This window comes from Rhamphochromis longiceps, linkage group LG15, assembly GCF_057381845.1.
Source record: "Rhamphochromis longiceps isolate RC_006_pf linkage group LG15, R_longiceps_female_GT1.1, whole genome shotgun sequence".
Classification (NCBI taxonomy): domain Eukaryota; kingdom Metazoa; phylum Chordata; class Actinopteri; order Cichliformes; family Cichlidae; genus Rhamphochromis; species Rhamphochromis longiceps.
This window is the reverse complement of record NC_140571.1, coordinates 32,976,093-32,985,739: the sequence shown is the minus strand read 5'-3', so window position 1 is coordinate 32,985,739 and position 9,647 is coordinate 32,976,093. Positions and strand designations below refer to the sequence as shown.

The 9,647-nt window shown below is 40.2% G+C and overlaps 1 protein-coding gene across 4 annotated transcripts in view; it reads left to right on the top strand.

The window, feature by feature from the left end:
* The first annotated feature begins 4,958 nt into the window (after positions 1 to 4,958).
* fynb (FYN proto-oncogene, Src family tyrosine kinase b) overlaps positions 4,959 to 9,647 on the top strand; it is an 87,080-nt gene continuing 82,391 nt past the window's right edge. For all 4 annotated transcript variants that reach the window (XM_085383195.1, XM_085383196.1, XM_085383193.1 and 1 more), the window contains exon 1: positions 4,959 to 5,109. The gene's annotated coding sequence lies outside the window, so the exon portion shown is untranslated. The remainder of the gene's footprint in view (positions 5,110 to 9,647) is intronic.

Below are 9,647 nucleotides of genomic sequence, written 5' to 3'. Positions count from 1 at the left end.
CAAAGACATGCAACTTGTGGGGATAGGTTAATTGGATAATCCAAATTGCCACTATGAGTGAAAGTGAGAGTGAATGGTTGTCTGTCTCTGTGTGTTGGCCCTGCGACAGACTGGCGACCTGTCCAGGGTGTACCCCGCCTCTCGCCCCATGACAGCTGGGATAGGCTCCAGCGCCCCCCGCGACCCTGAAAAGGATAAGCGGAAGCGAATGGATGGATGGATGGATGGATAATAAGGGAGACTAAGACTTTAAAATCTATCAATATTTTCTTCTGCTTCTTTCTTGCTATTACTTGGAGGAACATGGGGTTCATTCATGCAACATGTGTATTTTATACAATTTCAAATATCTGCTGTGAAAACCATCTATGAAGTAGATATAAATAGAGATCTATAAAGAACATCCAGAAAATAAGAGTGTTTTTAGGCCTTTTTTTATCACTGGGAGAAAGATTTGACTTCTTGTTTAAAGAGGCCTGCTTTTCCATTGGAAATTAGGAAAAATGACTAAAATAAAAATAAAAACTAGATCAAAAATAAAGGTGCAGCTGTGTGGCTGGTAGGATAGGCTAGAGTCATTAAGAGGCCAGATAACATAAGTATATATCATTGTATTAATATTATATTAATTTTTAAAAAGAAATAAGTGAAAATCTAGAAATAAGAAAAATAATCAACTAAACCCAAATCAAAACCTAATAGCTGGGGTTTAGACCATGGCCATAACTAGCTGAGAAGTCAAATAAGTAATTAAGAAGTAAAATAAAACCAGTTGACAGTAGAAGCCTTGTAGCTTACCTACCACCAGAGGGCGCAGTGATGCAGTCAATTAAGCTGGTGTTTCTTTTACATTACATACATCAATATTAAAGGAGAATATTGATTGAAACCAATAAATATTTTTTTAAATAATTACTTAAGGCTTTTTGTGTGTGTGAGAAGCCCAGACCTCCCTCTCCCCAGCCACCTCCTCCAGCTTGTCTGGGGGAACTCCAAGGCGTTCCCATTCTAGCCAAGAGATATAATCTCTCCAGCGTGTCCTGGACCAACCCTCTGATTAGCAGCTTACCTGCTCTACCTTCTAAGATACAGCTACAGGTTCAATTAACCTGTTAACATGAAAGAAAACACATATTGTTATATGTTGCAGTGTACAGCATCATTGTATGAGGTGTGAAGGATTAACTGTATCTATCCTTGTAGGAGCAGAATTAAATGAGTATGTTACATAAAGTGTTCCACAAACGGCCCAGTAAGTGACGTTATAGTTACATTATCCCTGGCCTAAACACATGTGTACAATAATTAGAATACCATAGTCACTACTGCAGATTCTTACATAGTTTACAGAAAAATAAATCTACTTTTGTTTTTAGTACAGAAAACACTTTCACAATTAAAAAATATTCTGACCACTCTGATGAAGCAGCCTCATGTGTAACAAATTATTTAAGAGTAAAGCTCAAACTGTGTTATACATCAGCTGTCTTTAGTCTGTGCAGAACTAACTGATAGTTATGAACAAGTTTTGCGTGTGCACAACCCTTAGTATGTTAGCTGTTTATTGTCCGCTCACCTTTTTTTTTACTATGTGTTCATACATCACTCTGCATTTAAACATTAGTTATTATTAATCTCCCTCTCTCACTCGTCCACAACATGTCTTTGTCCTGTCTTTCGCCCCTCACCCTCACCCAGTTAGGCAGATGGCTGCATCTCACTGAGCCCAGTTCAGCAGGTTTCTTTCTGTTAAAAGGGTGATTTTCCTTCAAATTGAAAAAAAACAAACTTGCTCATAGGGGGTCATCTGCTTGCTAGAGTTTTCTCTGTATTATTGTGGGGTCTTTACCTTTCAATATAAAGCATCTATTGATTTGGCACTATATGAATAAAATTGAATTGAAATTGAATTGATCTGAAATTATTAAATGTTCTTTCCGTGGGAGAGTTGCAGTCACTACATGTGTTTGGTGAGCTTCATATCCACAGTGAGTGATGTTGCAGAAGTTGTGAAAAAAGTTGTTTCCTACTGTATTTAAAGGCTAGACGACATCTATTCAGTGAGAGAGAAAGCACAAAAGCATCCTCCATGCTATAGCTCGTGAAGCACTCCATTGTCTATACCAGGATCCCGTGCCAGTGCTGAGATAGTGAGGCCTGCAGCTGTGCCAGTGTAGCAGAACTCCTCTTTTCCCCAGTAGTATTCCATAACTACTGCGTTTCTATTAGACACATAAATGCTCTTTTCCATAAGTAAAGCATTCATGTTTCTGGGCCTTTGTGAAAGATGAGGACAGAGCAGATGAGGGTTCCAGGAGTGTTTGGGTCAGGACAACACCCAATTAATAATATCAACAAACAAGCAGGCCAAGCCTAACCAGCTAGCTGTAACTTATTTATGATGCTTGAATCTAGCCACGGTTAATCTGCAATGATGCTGGGAAGGGGTGAACTAGGGGTGATTAGTATGTACTAATGTCTACAATACTACACTTGTGTATATTAGCATGAACTGATGCAGCTGGAGCATTATAATGCTAGGGTATTGACAGATAAAGTTGTTGTAATATGACCCGACCATACTGGATTTTGGTGATTGTACATCATGTATAGTCAATGTAGTGTCACAAACATGTTAGGTGTGGTTTATTATCTGAACTAGTGACATTGTAATGCAGTCATAAACAATTGTGACATGACATACTTTTATGATGTTATCAAGACCCCAAAAGTGAGACCGCTGAACTCAACATGCCATTTACTCTAGTCCCCTTGCTAAGATAGGTGACGAGCAGACAGACAAAGGTTCCTTGATGTATGGGATGTCAGGGCTGCTTACATAGAAGCATGTAAGTAAAGCTCAGTGTGTTACTCCATCCTGCCAAACATGAACAGCTGTAGGATATAAGTTGAAAGGAGCTGGCAGAGGGTAGAGTGGCTGTCATCACTGACACATCAGCCTTAAGACATCAGACATCAACTGGAAAGCAGAAACCTAAATAAGCAAAGGGTATAGAGCAAGACTAGACCACTGTCCTGATTCCACAGTTAGCCTGTGTCACTGCATTCCCATTTTTATCCACCCTGTTTGTAGAAAGGTCTACAGAATGTATTTTTTAGTGCAGTTTTCATCCTGGTGTGGAACACTTAACTATTTCTTCATCGTCTTGAGGACATCTAAAGGTGTGTGACTAGTCTAGATATGCTATGTATCCCTTGGTGCAGTTTGGGAGAAGGGTGCTCTGAGATTGTGCATCATCAGGGTTGTTGTTATAGGCAATTTGGTCCCTATATATTCATATCAAGAGCACCACACACGTTCCTAACCGGCACTAGACTATGCCAGAGCTTGCTCTTTGTCACAGTTCTATTAATAACAGATTACCTATACAAAGCAAGTGGAAGGTTTCTGGTTTGGTGGCCTATTGGTCTCATCTTTGCTTTTTGCAGATGATGGGTCCCTGCTGGCTTTGTTTAGCGCTGACCTCCATCTGAAACTGCGACTGGGGCTGTTTGTACCTAGGTGCAAAGCAGCAAGGACAAGCATTAGCACCTCCATGTGTGAGGCCACGGTGCTCAGCAGGGGAAAAAAATGAAATGGCCTCTTTGAGGAGACTCCTTTCTCTGCTGATAAGCACTAGAGGAGGTTTGGCATAGAATAAGTAGTAAAAATTGGAAGGATTCTACCACCTGACAAAAAATTAGGCGTTTTTAAGAACTGGCTATGTATAACATCACTGACTCATGGCGATCTATGAGTATCTGACCTACCCTTTCAACATTTTCAAAGAAGCATGGATGGCAGTGGGTCCGTTTCATTTGTTGTTCCAGTAAGTCAGCCCAGTGAGCTACAATATCAGCAGATATTATAGCATATAGGTTAAATAAAGATAGGGATATTACACAGAATAAAGAACTAATCTCATTAGCTTTTCATGCTAATTTAGTCAAAATATAAGTAAATACAACTGAATAACTGTTTTTAATGTCGCTATACCCATGGAAGATATTTCTACTGTTACATTTTAGCAAATATTTATATTATTTTGTTTTCAAAAGAAGAAGCAACTAAAGGAATAATAATATTACAAAAAAAAACTGTGATAAAAAGTGCTGCTCCATGTGCAGACAAAAGATGGCGCCTCAACAATATAACAAAACAAACAAACCTCCACAGCATCCCAAACAGCTATGTGTCTCTTCTTTTGTAAAGTCAAACACTTCATGGCAGGTCATTCACCTAGCACTTTATTATATAAAAATCGATTTTTATTTTAAATTTTAACAACAAAGGCCCCACATTATTTCACTGTCTCTAACTATTCCCAAATGTATTTTATTTTTGCCTTATTGAGCTTTAACATTCTAATAAAAGACTGTAATTCAATAACTTTGGTGTAAACAAAAATTTTCTCGAAGTGTGTCACGATGAAACGTTCGTCGAAGAAATCTATATACGGACAGTTCCCTGTTCCGCCTCCAAAACCTTTCCTCTCCTCTGATTGGAAGGACGTCCTATCAGTCAAACCGCCGGGTTCGGAATGTGCCCTTCGAAGCCTCTTAAAAAATACGGAATTTTAACGATCGATTATTCAAACGCCACAATAAGAACACCAAGGTATTAAACAAGTACGAAACAAACGTGACAAGCTTCACAAATTAGACCAGCGTTTAGTCAGTGTTTTTTTTTCTTTGAAAAATAACCAACGGTCATCTACTACTCCAGAAACAACATTAAATGAATTTGCAAACACATTCATCACCGTAACTTTTTATGTCTTACGTCCTGTGAGTGTAGCACTAAACAGAAGATATTTAGAATGTCACGGAGTTTCTTTCTTTCTTTCCCCCCCGTTCTACCATACAAATGATCCATGTAGTCTTCTTTCCCCTAGTTGGTCTGTGCCGACAATATCCGACGGCTCGTGAAGGCATCAGCCGTTTCATTGTGGCCCTGCAGAGCCAACGCCATCACACTGAAGCGGCTACGGCGAGCAGGACGGCGACAGCAGGGCCACCATAGCAGTGCAGTCTTTTATTACTGTCATATTATTTTATTATAACGACCATGGAATATAGTGCCGCGGACTATTAGACGTCTCTGAACTGGTAAGTTACACCGTTTTTTCGTTTCGCTCATCATTCTCGCTCTTGCTTCCCAAACCGATTGAATTACTTTGATTTTTTTGCTTTTCCCCAGGTGATATTATTATTGACGTTTTGGAACGTAAACGTGCTTAGCCCGTTCGCTAGCTCCACCGCTCAGTTTGTATAGAAAGGCTAAGGTGAGGCTGTTTGAATGTGATAACCGATTTATATATGGTAGAATAAATATACACACATCCAGTATGTACAAGTGGGATGAAGAAACAGCACCCGAAGCTAATTAAACAAGTAGGTTATCCACAGTCACCGATGGAAACCGAGCCTCTGACATGCAGGGGGCTTCAAAGCATCTTGACGCATTCGTTTTTGATTCACTCCAGCTCGCTTGTTTACCATTCCCCCCTCCCCTTTTCTCCCATCCTCAGCAGCAGCAGCCTCTCCTCTCCATTGATGCTCAGTGAAGTCAGATGAAGGACATAACCTCACATGATTCAGTGGCTCTGTTTTCTGCCATGCTTTTTCTGTGTGTGCTTCAGGGAGAAGCCTGGCTGCTCTGTTTACTTTGAGGAGCGGGCTGCATTCGTGCACGCAGTGCCATGCAGCTGTTCGAGTGTATTCGCTTCTTGTTAATGCCGATCCAAGCAATCTCTGTCTCTTTCAGCGGTTGGTTGGAAAGTCTTTTTTTCCTACTTTCCATCGGTGACTACTTTCACTGTACCTGTGGATTTTTATGCTCTGTGCCGATGATGTTGTTTGCATTTCAGGCTGATTTCTCCCTCCTTCACTTCAGTAATTGGGGTTAAACACTCATCACCTCTATTTCCGTTTAAAACAATGATGAGCATCCCTCCATCTATTGACTTCAGACCATAAAACTGCATACCTCTGACCGGCAGCCATACGTTCCCTGTGTTTTGATAGCAAAATGGGTGCAGTATATATATGTGTCATTAGCAATCCTTAATGAATGACCCTCTATTTGCGAGAGTTGTAATCAATGTGTTTTTGGTGGCACTTAAAGGGAAAGTGCAGAAACTAGAGGGCCTTGTAATGTGTGATTTTATTTCGTTTTTTTAGAAGTACTATTATGGCCTGTTTGCAGAAAGGCAGCTTCCTCTGGTTTTGAGCATGCCAGCAGCTGGTGTGCAGCTCCTCCGCCTGCACTGAGTGCAAGATTTCTGCAGTAGGAGGAAGAAGCTGGGATGTGGTCTGCTGAGTTTAGGTTCTGCAGGTGCACTGTGTAAAGGCACAGTATATGCATCTGAGGACGGATGTATCTCTAGGATGATATCAGATATCTGCTCACAGCTAATAGTCTTGGAAACAGAGCGTTGGAACCAGAGTGCTTTCAGGTTTTTTTCTGCTGATCTAAATCATTACTGTAAATCAGCAGAAATATTTGTTTTACCAATTTTAAATTAAAAATTTGTTTAACATGCCAGTCGTTGTAATAAAGTTCTAGATTGCACATGTCGCCGTCTGACTCGTTGCTGAGTTCAGGGGCGCTTTTTTTAATACTCTGTCTTAACCGAATCAGATGAGACATGAGTCCCTGATGGAAGTCACTCATGTTTAGTGAGGCAGCTTTAAACAGCTTGTTTTGCCAGGAGATCTGATCAGGCAGGTTATCACACAGAGGTGATCAGGTCAGGAAAACAGGAGAAGAGGAGTGTTTGCAGTGAATTTTGCCAATAATAAACTGTGGATAACTGCAGTCATAGACTAGTGCTTTCGCCTCAAGCTTCCAAAGATTGAAGATTAAATCCAAACTAGTGCAGAATTTCACACAGAAGTCGATTCTGTCTGCGGCGGACAGGGATGTGCGCAAAAGGAGACACACCCACATTTTGTTAAATGAAAAAAAGGGTAAAGCCCTGTTGTTGTCTTTGCACTGTATTTGGCTGCTTCTTTGGCAATTCAAGCAATTCATATTGTTTGTCCCATCAGCCTACATTAAATAATCTATAATATCAGTATGTTTTAATACCAGCTGTGTGCAGTGGTACAGTACACAGTGAAACAAGACAGCATTTCTCCAAGACCATGGTGCTACATGTAACATACAGTCAGCACGGGACTATATAAAGCGCAAAGCGTGCAAAAATTGCCAAAAAACATGCAACAATGACAGTGGGTTGTGCAAAAAGACTGAGCAACTCTCCAAACTATGTCTGAAAATGCAGTTTATTAAACAGTTGCTTATGCGTGCACCAAATTCCTGTCCAGCAAACTTCTCAGAGGCTGTTTGGGTAAAAACCTGGCTCAGTGAAGCCACACACACTTAGGGGTGCAACATGGCCCAATAGTAGTTTCTGTATTTATGCTGTGGTGATAATGCTGCATGATTGTGATCAGATGACAGTGTCTTGAAAAGCTGGTGGAGTTTTTATCAGAAGTTTAATGTTTGATGAACGTACTGCAAGTGACTATTTGTCTCTTTAATGGTTGTCACTAACCTACAGTAATGCACAGAATGGTCACAGTCTGACATCTTCCAGTCAACAATTCATAGAAAATTTCATGATAATCTAGAAGTTTTTCAATTTTAGGAAATATTTTGGACACTGATTTTGTGTGCTTACAGAAACTGAGTGAAAATACAGGCTTTGATTTTTGCAGCTCTTCGTTGTAAAGTTTGCACTGAACTACGGCTGAACTGAACAGCCTGAGAGACGCAAGAAGCATTCACTGCTGTAGCAGTCTCTAGCCGAACCCTAATGTGCACATTATACTCTCTCCATCTGCAAGTGTGCTGGGATCCGCGTGACGTAAATTTCATCAACAGACAGTAAATGTGACCGCTCCGAAGTGGAATTCCGTGGGGAACTTAGATTACAATGCAGCCCAGGGTGGGGCTGAGTAAAGAAGTATAACAAGAATGACTACCCGGCCATGGGGTCTCCAGCTGTCCGTATCCACAGCAGAGTATAATGTAGGATTGGCCTTTTTGGCATAAATATGATTGAAATTCATAATGAACTACATTATAGCATTTAAGAATATCTGTTCTGAAGGAAACAACGTACTGTAGGACCCACGTACTGTAGGTACTCCTATATACACAGCTGATCCCAGTTGGTAATTTTAAGCTCTTGATTTAACTTAATTGCTGGAGGGTTAATTAACTGTGAGACAGCTCGAGAGCCTAATTGGACTGCTTCTGTGGTGATCTGAATCAAATACACCTATGAATTTAAGATCTCATTTCACACTTGAAGCATATCCACAGACACACCAGGAGACAAAACACAAATATTTATTGATCAGTTTTGTTCATTTTCTTCAGGGTCTAAAAAGTGAAGCCAAAGTAAAAGTTCTTAAACCCATATTTTTTACAACATGTGGGGGGAGACTCCTTTCTGTTCCATTTGTGTGGAGTTCAATAGACTTAAGTAAACACTTTCTCAAAGATTTAATGGGCTCAGTCACTGTTTTCATATCATACTGTGATGATGATGTTTATTTTATGCGTTATGATAGTTATCAGAGTTATAAAGGGGATTATGCTAGGATTGGTCTTGGAATAAGGACTAGATTAGTATGAGGCTGGTCAGTCAGAACTGGCCTCTGCTCATTATATCTAAGGATAGCAGAATCACTGAATCATGATACCATAGTAATTCTGGTGAATGTATCATGAGAGTATTATATGGTAAGTTGCTCTATTATTGCAGATGAAGCTGATAGTATGAAATTAGCCTGGGATTTGACCCACATAGGACCAGATGCGCTCTCATTGTGCTCAGTGTTCCTGCTTGAGGAGGGTGTTCGGGTGTTGTCATTCCCTCTTATCCTTTTGGTTCCTGTCTGTGCACAGTGAATTTGGCTAGATCCATTTTGAGTAGATTTGGGGAGCTGACAGCATCAAGGCTAATGCTAATCCTCATCTTTGTGCAATCTTATGTAATCTTTAATCTCTTACTGCACAATTATACACTTTTCTGACAGAAAATAGACATTCTGGAAGACTTTTACCCTTAGTAGCTAAATTCTGCAGGATGGACCTACAGATAATATTTATTTAGTAAAAAAGAAAACAAGTTGCTTCTTCAGTGAGTGTCTTTCATCCCACAGATTGACTTAAAGTTCAGCTGGCAGTGCTAATACTTGTTCTGGTGAGTTCAGTCAAGTGACACATGAACCAGTTTTCCACCTGCTGGAGATTCTGGTTATAGGGATCCTCCAGGCCCACTTCCACTGCTGCTGTTCAAGACGGTACAGTTTTGAATTTGGGATGCAACAATCCAATTTATTTATGGATGAAACAAGATTAGGATAAATATTTTTTTAACATGTTGACAGAGGAGAAACTCTCGTGGTAGGACAGCTAAATGCTTCCATAATTAAGGGAATATTTTGCCCTCCATTAACAGATGTAGCAGCACAGCTGAGTGGTGTCTGTGTGTAGAAAAACCAATGCAGGACTTCGTGTCATCACATGGAGGTCAGATTGTTCAGGCTCACACAATCTTAGACAGCCGTTCATCTGTTCTCAACCTCACACCAATTAAATGTGCCTTTTTCCTCTTAGTTTCTTATTT